The sequence below is a fragment of the Strix uralensis genome, chromosome 28 (genome assembly GCF_047716275.1).
Source record: "Strix uralensis isolate ZFMK-TIS-50842 chromosome 28, bStrUra1, whole genome shotgun sequence".
NCBI lineage: Eukaryota > Metazoa > Chordata > Aves > Strigiformes > Strigidae > Strix > Strix uralensis.
In genome coordinates, this window is record NC_133999.1 from 3,959,221 (window position 1) to 3,969,040 (window position 9,820).

Sequence of the window (9,820 nt, forward strand, 5' to 3'; positions counted from 1 at the left end):
CTCGGAAGGGGAGGGTGAAGTTTGCCATGTCAGCGATGCAGGCTGTGTGCTCTTTGCAGGTCATCGCTGCCCTGAAGGAGACAAAGACACAAACAATATGATTCCCAGAAGCAACAGTCACTTACTGCTATGGTTCCCATATAAGAATAGAGCGGGACGCTATTTTAGGGAGCCTTCCTCGAGCTGGCTCCAGCCAGTTGAACCAACCTTTTTCAGCCCAGTATTGTTTAACAACAACTAAGAGACCAACACGGATTTTGTTGCCTGAATTTTCTCACCACGTTCTCAGCAGCAGTCTGTGCTCCTTTAGGGATAGTAATCAATCCTAATTATCAGTTCACCTGCAGAGACCAGTTCTAGGAGAGATAGAAACCTGTGGGACACAATTCAGGACTACAAACTGTGAAGCAGATTTATAAGTCCAGAATTTAGTCAAAGATTTATTTATTAAGTGAATCCTTTACTCACTGAACTGGTGGTTAGTTCAGCTAAACTGTCCATTTTGGAAATCTATAGGGAAAAGCAATTCCTGCCAAGCAGAAGATGTTGCAAGGAACAACTTTCCTACTGAGTGACACAACGTTTCAGAGTATCTGGAAGCCAAGATCAGCCTTAGCTGACTAAATATGGAGAAAAGGTACATCAGATGGGAAAGTGAGGATAAGCCTGGGAACTGAGACACGGGGGGCACGAAGGGGAAAGCTACAAGTGTGGGCTAAAAAGCTTTTTCACAGCACCTAGATGTGGATATAGTGTTCCCATCCAAAGTATTCATCAGACACGTGAAAAAAACACCACTAAGACTACTCCTGTTAAACATGAGATGAGATAAGGTAGGACTCTGTAAGTGTCCTTTTATTAGGTCTTTCAGATGAGTCCCTCAGATTGCACTTTACAGAAACACTGAGCAGCAACAACTGTCATATAACTGAATCTCAAAACCGATTTTTTCTGCAGGCAAAGGCATTTAAAACTCTGAACCCTCGAAATTCCCAGTTCACAAGCAGGGAGGGTGGGGGAGGGAAGATGAAAAGGTATTGCACTGTGGGAATTTGCCTTCCGTGCAGTGAAACGAAATTGGATCTTATATTTTCTTTGCTGTGAGAGGGAACAAGTTGAAGAATAATTCCAAGAAAGAAAAAGACAGATTCTACTAAGCATATAAATGAAAAGTGACTGTAACATCAAGCGTCTCTACCCATTATAACTGTGGCCATTATAGGGTTGATGGTGGACTAGGAAATGAAGCAATTATCAAACTTGATTTTAAGCACATGAAGCAAAACTTCCCAGTAAGTCAAGGAGATGCAGCAGAAAGGACCGACAGAGATATTCATGCTCAAAACCAACCAGATAATACTCAACCTGTGGAGACAGATGGTTTGGGGAAGAGCATGCCCTAGACTCTTGTGCCTGCCCCAATCCACACTCACCTCTTTAGTCTCTAGAAGGCAGCACAGCTCCTCTGAGCATCTGGAAAGGAGATTCACAGCACAACACAGCAGGCTCCTCTCTTCATGCAGAGATGGGACTCTGTGCCTGAAAATCCATTGCTTTTCTCCCTTTATTGCCCCACTAGTATTTTGAGGGCTCCCAGTTGCACTGATTCCCTGTATCCTAATGCTTGTGAGGGGCTTGACTCCAGCATCCCTCAAGGGATCCCTCCCCAGTTGCAGTGCTCAGCTCCACACTGTCAAGGAGCAGCAGTAACTTTACTGCTCTGCTGATGTAGCAGGCAATATCCTTGCCATTACCGTAATCCCCTGCCATTCCCGTATTGCTCAGAAAGAAAGAGCACTTAATCTGATGACAAGTGGTGTTTCAAACATTTTTTTTTTTCCATGCAAATCTACCCGTTCCTGCAGAAATCATCAGAAAGTAGAAGCCAGCTAATAAGCTCCTTTTTATAGGCTAACAAGTAATTCTTGTGATATAAAAAGACAACTGCCTGCCAGGCAAACTGAGCATGAAGAAAATAACAAGGAGAGCAAACCACACTGACCATGCAGTCCACATGCTGGGAAAAATTACTGGGGTAGGCAGCACAGCTAACCTGGAGATGGGGGCTTAAGTATGAAAAGCCTTGTGCAGAATCTACTGTTGAGGTGAGATTGATTTTTCACATGGTTCTTTTAACTGCTTTTTTTTTTTTTTTTTAAATGCCCCAAGTCACTGATGATGAACAAATGAATATAAAAATAATGGTGTCCTGAGTGAAAGGAGGGGAGCAGAACACAGACTGGGATTTTGCAGCCAAATGAAAGCAATTCTTATAGCCACAGGGAAGCAGATGAACCAAGCACAAATCCAGGCTGGGCATTGAGTGGGTTGAGAGCAGCCCTGCAGAGAAGGACTTGGGGGTGTTAGTGGATGGAAACCTCACCGTGAGCCAGCAACGTGCACTCGCAGCCCAGAAAGCCACCTGTGTGCTGGGCTGCATCCAGAGCAGTGTGGGCAGCAGGGCGAGGGGGGGATTCTCCCCCTCTGCTCCGCTCTGGGGAGACCCCCCTGCAGTGCTGGGTCCAGCTCTGGGGGCACCAACAGCAGAAGGACACGGACCTGCTCGAGCGGGGCCAGAGGAGGCCACAAAGATGCTCGGGGGGCTGGAGCACCCCCCTGTGAGGACAGGCTGAGAGAGTTGGGGGGGTTCAGCTGGAGAAGAGAAGGCTCCGGGGAGACCTTAGAGCGGCCTCCCAGGACTGAAAGGGGCTACAGGAAAGGGGGGAGGGACTCTTGATCAGGGGGGTAGGGATAGGATGAGGGGTAACGGGTTTAAACTGAAAGAGAGGAGATTTAGATGAGATCTAAGGAAGAAATTCTTCCCTGTGAGGGTGGGGAGGCCCTGGCACAGGTTGCCCAGAGAAGCTGTGGCTGCCCCCTCCCTGGAAGGGTTCAAGGCCAGGTTGGACGGGGCTTTGGGCAACCTGGGCTAGTGGAAGGTATCCCTGTCCGTGGCAGAGGGGTGGGACTGCATGGGCATTAAGGTCCCTTCCAACTCAAACCATTCTAGGATTCTGTGTGCCTGTTCTCCCGCAATGGACTCTCCATCTCCTCCTCCTCCTAGGCAGTAACTTTGAGAGGGAGAGTTTGTTTGTTGGATTCATGTGCTTCCTGAACAGAGGCAAATTTAAAAGTGATGCTCAGGTTGCCCCAGGAGACCATGGAACACAGAGCTGGGCTTGTCTGTAGCCCTGATGACTGTTCCAACAGCTGTAGACTGTCTGCTTTCTTCTTGGATAGCCCTTGCTCCTGTAAGGAAAAACATAAAAGCAGCTAAGAGGAATGTACAGTTTGTGTAGATTAGGCAAAGAGTTTGGGGAAGCGTAGTCATCCTTTCCTTATGACAGTTCCAGCTACTGTATCATTTGCAGTCTTTGTTTTAGAACAAAAGACCCCATGAGAGGAAATAGCAAGGCAAGGGGGGAAGGTGGGAAGAGATGAAAATTCAAATGAATTTTGAGAACCTTGCAAACTACAAAAACAAGAAGCGACTTGTAAATGCTCAGCTCCCATTTCTCCACAGTTTTTCTGGCACGTGTGCTACTTGTGCTGTAGTTGTAACACTTGTTTTTGAAAGCTGCTTGGAGGTCTTGAGAATCCCTGCACAGACTGGAGTGCCAGGTTGTACCGCGGCCCTTCCCTCAGTAGCAAAGGATGTTGGGAGAAAGTGAAGTCTAAATGAATAAAGGAAATCTTGAGTTACTAAAGACCCTTAAAGACCATGATTCAGCAGACCTATTTTAGATGTATGTCTTAGGATGAGGCAACTCTATTTCACTCGATCAATTGGAAAATGAGTCTAAATGACTCAAGGGAGGGAAGAGAGAGAAACCCCGCCCAGGGTTTTGTTTCTACTAATACATATGACCTCTCCATACTGGTGGCTTGTTCCAAGCTCTTAAACGCAGAAAGGAAATAAATTTATATTAATAGCTTCAGTCATTAACACTGTACTCAAAGTATCAGCTCACTTATGAGTAATACCCTTGTTAGAGGACATCTTTCTGAAGTGGAGGGAAGCAGAAGGAAGTGCCAGACGGTAGGGTTTTTTTCCTAAATCCTCAGAGAAAAATTAATGCATCACAGTGAAGAACTCCTACACCTGGAGACCACTAACAGTCCAAGGTCAGAAGGGTTGCTGAACAAAGTACAGTATGTTATCAGGTAAAGATGGACAGGGCAGGATTACTGTCACATCTAAGTTTTATGAAGGAATCTTTGTACTTAGCTCTGCAAGACATTCTGGAGTTGCAGGTGTCCAATTTAAAAGTTTTGGACTAGTCAGAAAGTTTGGGAGAAAGCAGTGAGAATGATACAAGTCTAGAAAATGTGACCTGTGAAGCTGGGAAAGGGGGAGCTGTTTAATTTCAAGCTTTGCACCTCTGAAGACAGGTGAAAGACTACCTGTAGAGGTTATGAATATCCATCACTGGAAGTTTTTTAAGAACAGATTAGGCAAAGATCTGTCTCAGTGTTTAGCTTGCTTTCTCTGTTGAGACAGGATTAAATGTCCTGTAGGGTCCCACAGTTAAGATCTGCAGAGAAAGGCAGGTCTCTGAGTTCAGGCAGTGGAAGGAACTGGAGTCCTGGATGTGGTCCTTGTTTCTACTGCAACCTTCTCTGGTGATCTTTGGCAAGTCTGCTTCAAAGTGTATCTTCCCTATCTGTGAAGTAGAGGAAATAATGCTTTTCTTCTCCTTCTCTTATTCACTTAGACCATAATCATTTTGGAGTAGGGGTTGCATCTACTCTGTCTAGATAGCACTCGACACAAAAAAGATCCTGTGCTTTCTGCCATCTAAATTACACTCAATAGCATGAGAGGGTCCCCAAGGAAGGGCTCCAGGCAATGCTCAGCTGTTTCTAAGCCTCTGGCTCTTTCTTATTTGTTACCTTTGTTAAAAGCAGAGCCTCAAATTCTGGCCTTTGGCCAGCGTTGTCTTTTCATTTACATGTCATACAACGGCCCAGCATCCTGTTGCTTGTGTGTCCGATGTCCTTTAACGAAGTGCCATTGATAATCTGCTGAGCTCAGAGCCAGACCATGCAGGCAACCTGTGTCTGGGACCAGGAGTGGAATCACTTCTCCAAGGTGCTATAGGCTTTGACATGATTAGTTATTCACCTCTTCAGAAAGTAGTGAACAGTATCACTTTGAGAAACCATGCCTCAGGGTTTAGTAAGGGCTTAGCTTGTGCTTGGGTGAGAAAGAAAACCCATTCAAAGGCAAGTGATATTAAATGTTGTCTATTAAACTTGAAGCTGGAAGTAGTGTCATTCCTCTGTCTTTTAAGATTTGGACAGCCCGAAGCTTATAGCACAGCTGAGTTGAAGATAAATTGCAAACTTCTGAGTATTTAAAAAGAAAAAAGAAAAAAAAAATCAACCCAGCATAGTTGCTGTTGGGCTGCAGCTGCTCATACATTGAAGACAATCAGTTTACATTGAGAATAGGGACTTTAGAGGATGTGGTGTGAGACTTAGAAGACAGCAGTATCTATTCTGCACTGGTGATTTACTGTTCCTCGACAGCAGTGAAGTGAGCATTCAAACAATGGGTTAAGAAAAAGTGAGTTAAGAAAAAGTGTTGGACAAAAAGGACGGAACTTACCTGTTGATTTCATACTCACTTTAATTGTGAGACATTCAACTATTAGGTAGGTCTAAAATTTTCCATCCTGGGATTCATAGGGACTTTTTTACCATGTCCCTAGATCATTAAGCATAGGTGAATGCTGGGTAAACAAGATCCATACTTTTGCACAAATCGAGACAGCTTCATTAAAGCTAAGGGTACTTTCTTAATTCACAACAGATAATGATTTGGGCCACTGGATTTTGTGTACAGCTGCAGGTCTGAAGGCTGCCTAATTACACAGAGATGCTGTTAAATGTTTATCTCCATGTAGCTCATGAAGAATTTCCTAGTTTGATTTATTACCTGGATGTTCTGATAAAGTCTAACCACATACATAGGACAGTTCTATTTTGTAGCCTCGGGAAGATTGATTTTTACCTACTGCTGAAACAAATCTATCCAGAGATGAATGCCTACTTCAGTTTTCATCCCTCCTTCTTTCTCGTTTACCTCCTGTGTCTAGCTGGGTCCTTTCCCGTGATGTTACTGCTGCTTCCCTCTAGTGAGAGCTTATGCCACTTTGCTTTGCTTTAGCTTGATGTTAATCTTTAATATGTAAAATAGTTTGGGGGAATTGAAGGTATGTCTAAATCATACCTATCTTGGACTGTCTTAAATACTTCATTTAGGTTTTTATCTGCTGCCTGCCCACATGTGAGAAGCAATGAGATCCAATGCACTGAAACACCTGCCTTCATGCTACTGACTGATTTTCTCCCCGAAGCATCTTCCTTCATCTCTCTTCTTCCAACTTTTGTCTGGCAAGGCAGAAGTCTCCTTAGGGCCAGAGCTCTGACTATGCATCCAGTGTGGCACATCCAGCTCTTTGTACAGTCCTGATTGCAATCCGTATAACATCACTGTGACAGAAATAAAAGCAGTGTGCTGCTTTATCTTTCCCAGATCTGAGCTAGATTTAGGTCTGGTCTTGTGCATCAGCATTCACTACAGGCCTGCAAGCTTTCTTTTCCATCCAAAACACACAGTACAGCAAATTCCTTGACTTCTTTAGAGAAGCATGGCTCTGAAAAATCATGGGGAAGAAATTTTGTCTTTATTCAGAAACGTTCTCTTATTCCAGGGGGGCTGGAAGTCACTGTGAGCTTTATTTGTCCCCTTGTGTTGGCTGATTGTCCAAGCTTAGAGCATCTTTGTATGCCCATGCTAAATTTCTCTTGCCCTGTGACTTTGTATATAATTCTGTCATCTCTGCTAAGTCTCCACCTCCCTACTGTGCTCGAACAGCAGCTTTTGTCCAAGTAATCTTCCAAGCAGCTCAGAGCATAACGATGTTATGTTTGATATATGGAGCCTCTCATCTATAAGGAGCCTGTGGTACTTTGGGGCTGTAAATGCAAAGCTTGTGTCACCCACTGCCATCTTCAGGCGGCAACTGTTTGCTAGCAATGTTAGAGAAAATTGTTTAGGGAAAGGATGGAATGTGTTAGTGATGTATTGGTCTTGCCATAGGCATATATTTAACTATTATTTGCTATCACCGCATTTTGTCTGAGATCCCCCCGAAATGGAAAGGGCCCAAGCTGATGACAGCAGAATTCAGCAGCTTTGAAAGAAATGTGGCAACTATGAGTACTTTTGGCAGTGTGTTACAGGGAGCAGCTTCCCGATGGCAGCACCAGCATGGGCAGAGATGAGATCCAAAGCCCCCTCAAGTCAAAGTCAATAGCTGGAGCTCCAGAAACCTGCCTGCTGAGGTTACTGGGCCCTGTCTCTTAGGGATAGAAACTACCATGCCAGAATAAATCAGTGCTCCATCTAATTTAGGACCCTGTCATATAGTGGCCAGCACAGGATGTTCCAGAGGAAGAGACATTTGTAGCATAAATCCACAAATCTACAGATGATTAGACAATCAGCATCATACCTATGCAAGATCACTGTAGCCACTATTTTAACCTTTTCCAAGCCAACCCGTTGCCCTGCCAGCCTCCCTCCTCAGCTGATGATTTTGGCCAGACAGATGGTGAGTTGTGTCTTCTTTTGCCTGGGCTAGGCTCACTCCCTTCTCCCGATGTACCTGCTTGCTCCTTACCTGTCTGCTGTGTCTACCTGTCTATTGCTTATGTCTTAAGCAAAATGGGGTTGGAGCTGCCTTTAGTTCAGACCCAAACAGAACAGAGCACGTTGTGTTCCTAATTAAGACTTCAAGGTATTAGTATAACACCACCAACAAATACCTGTGCTTTATTTTTTTTCTCCTGATGGGCCTTTCTCTTAAGAACCTCAACACACAACAGGAGTTAACAGCTTCCGTGTGCCTAGTACTACAGCAAAAATCACTGCCCGTTTCTTCTTTCACTTCCATTAATTGCCTTAAATTAAAGCTGTCTGTAGAAATGTATACAGTTTGTATCTCGATGGCAGGCCAGTAGACATAGGTGTTTGAGAGATACTAGACAGATTTTTATTCCCTTAAAGCAACAAGCTGTAGCTTTCTTGCTAAGTACGTGAGCATTTTAGTAATATGTTCTCTCTCCTGTCTCTTTTTTTTTTTTTTTTTTCCTGGCTCTCTAATTGTTATTACTAAAATACACACACCAATAATTCCCTTCCTCTGAGCCAGGCTCTTATGACTGCATAACACAATTACCGCAAATTAGCATCTCATGAAAAACAAAGAAACAACACAAAGCCCAAAAACCCAAATAAACCCTCCCCACTGCCTGACACTTTAAAACTCTACTTAAAACACCAACAGGCAGGAATGGTAATTAGATTTGCAAATCAAAATGTTTTTACATGTTAAGGACTTAATTCAACAGTACTGTACATTTTATTTATACTCAGAGTCTGTGTTGCTGTAAGATTTGTATGCGAAGTAGAAAAGGCTTTTTTATTATGTGGCCTAAGCCTGTAGGGGAAGAAGAGAGGTTTTGTGCTATTTATTGCTCTTCAGACCCCTGGAGATGAGGTAGGTGAGGAATGGAATAACATGGGATAACTGAGGGCAGCCACCGACAGCTGTGGTGGTGGAACATCAGCCTGTAGATGACCACCCTGCTCACGGGAGATCAGAAACATCCTGAATCCCCTTCCATGAAGCTGCAGCCCTCCCGGCAGCAAAGCACAGAGGCTGTTTCTGTGCCTTGGATCCTTTCAAAGAGGAAAAATCTCAAAATAATTGCATTAAAAAGAAGCATCTTAGTGTCCAGAAGAAGGAAAGAAGTTATTAGACTTCCTCTACTTCTCTAAAAGTGAGTTCAAATCAAACCTCTTGTGCCCAGACAGAAAGCTACCAGCACAACAAATTCTCCATCTTAACATTGGAGAGAGCAAAAACCCCAGCTACAGATGCAGCTGAACTTTTGATCAAGCCCAGCTTTGCTTACTCTTTGTTAAAATACTCATGGTTCAACAGTGGGGGAAAAACAAACAATCAAACAAATTAAAAACCATAAATGAAAATATATTCTTAAAATGCTTTTTTCTATGATTCAATGTTAATTTTTAATGTGGGAGGATAATAGTAAAATTACCCTAGGTTCATTTAGCACAAATTTGAGCTTTTAGTGACAATGTCTAGATGATACACGATCGGCAATCATGTAACAAAATATGAATGATTTTGTTGCATCAAATGCATGATTTGCAAGGTTCTCTATGTCTGTTTTTAATATCATATAGATTAGAAAGTGAGTTAGAAATAGACAGGACAAATTATCGAATCAGTCTCAGAAGCCCTTCAATGTTCATGCAAGGAATAGAACATCATGAAATACATGAACAAGATGATGGAGCGGGATTTAAAGAACTTGCTCCTAATTTGTTACACACTGTTCAAGCCTCCTGGAGTACCTGTTGTAAGGCTGGCTATGGCATAAGTTCCCCAACTATTTTTTCCATGCTGATGAATTAAAGTTCAAAAGAGCAGAGAGTTATTTCTGGCATCTTTCAGTGTAGCGGAAATTAGTAAATAACTAAAAGGAGAAATGACAAAGTATTTGGGTGAAAGCAGAATAAAAAGAAACAGGTTGTTTATTACACTGTAAAGCCATTTTACAGAGAAATGATGTGTTGTGCTGTTCATTGTTCTCCAGACCCAAGTATAACTGGAAGCAATAGGTTTTCCAAGAAACTAAGAGTGCAACTACAAGAAAATATGTATTTTTCTTGCTGATGTTTTCCAGGCTACATATTAAATATCAGTTAAGAATTTGAAAG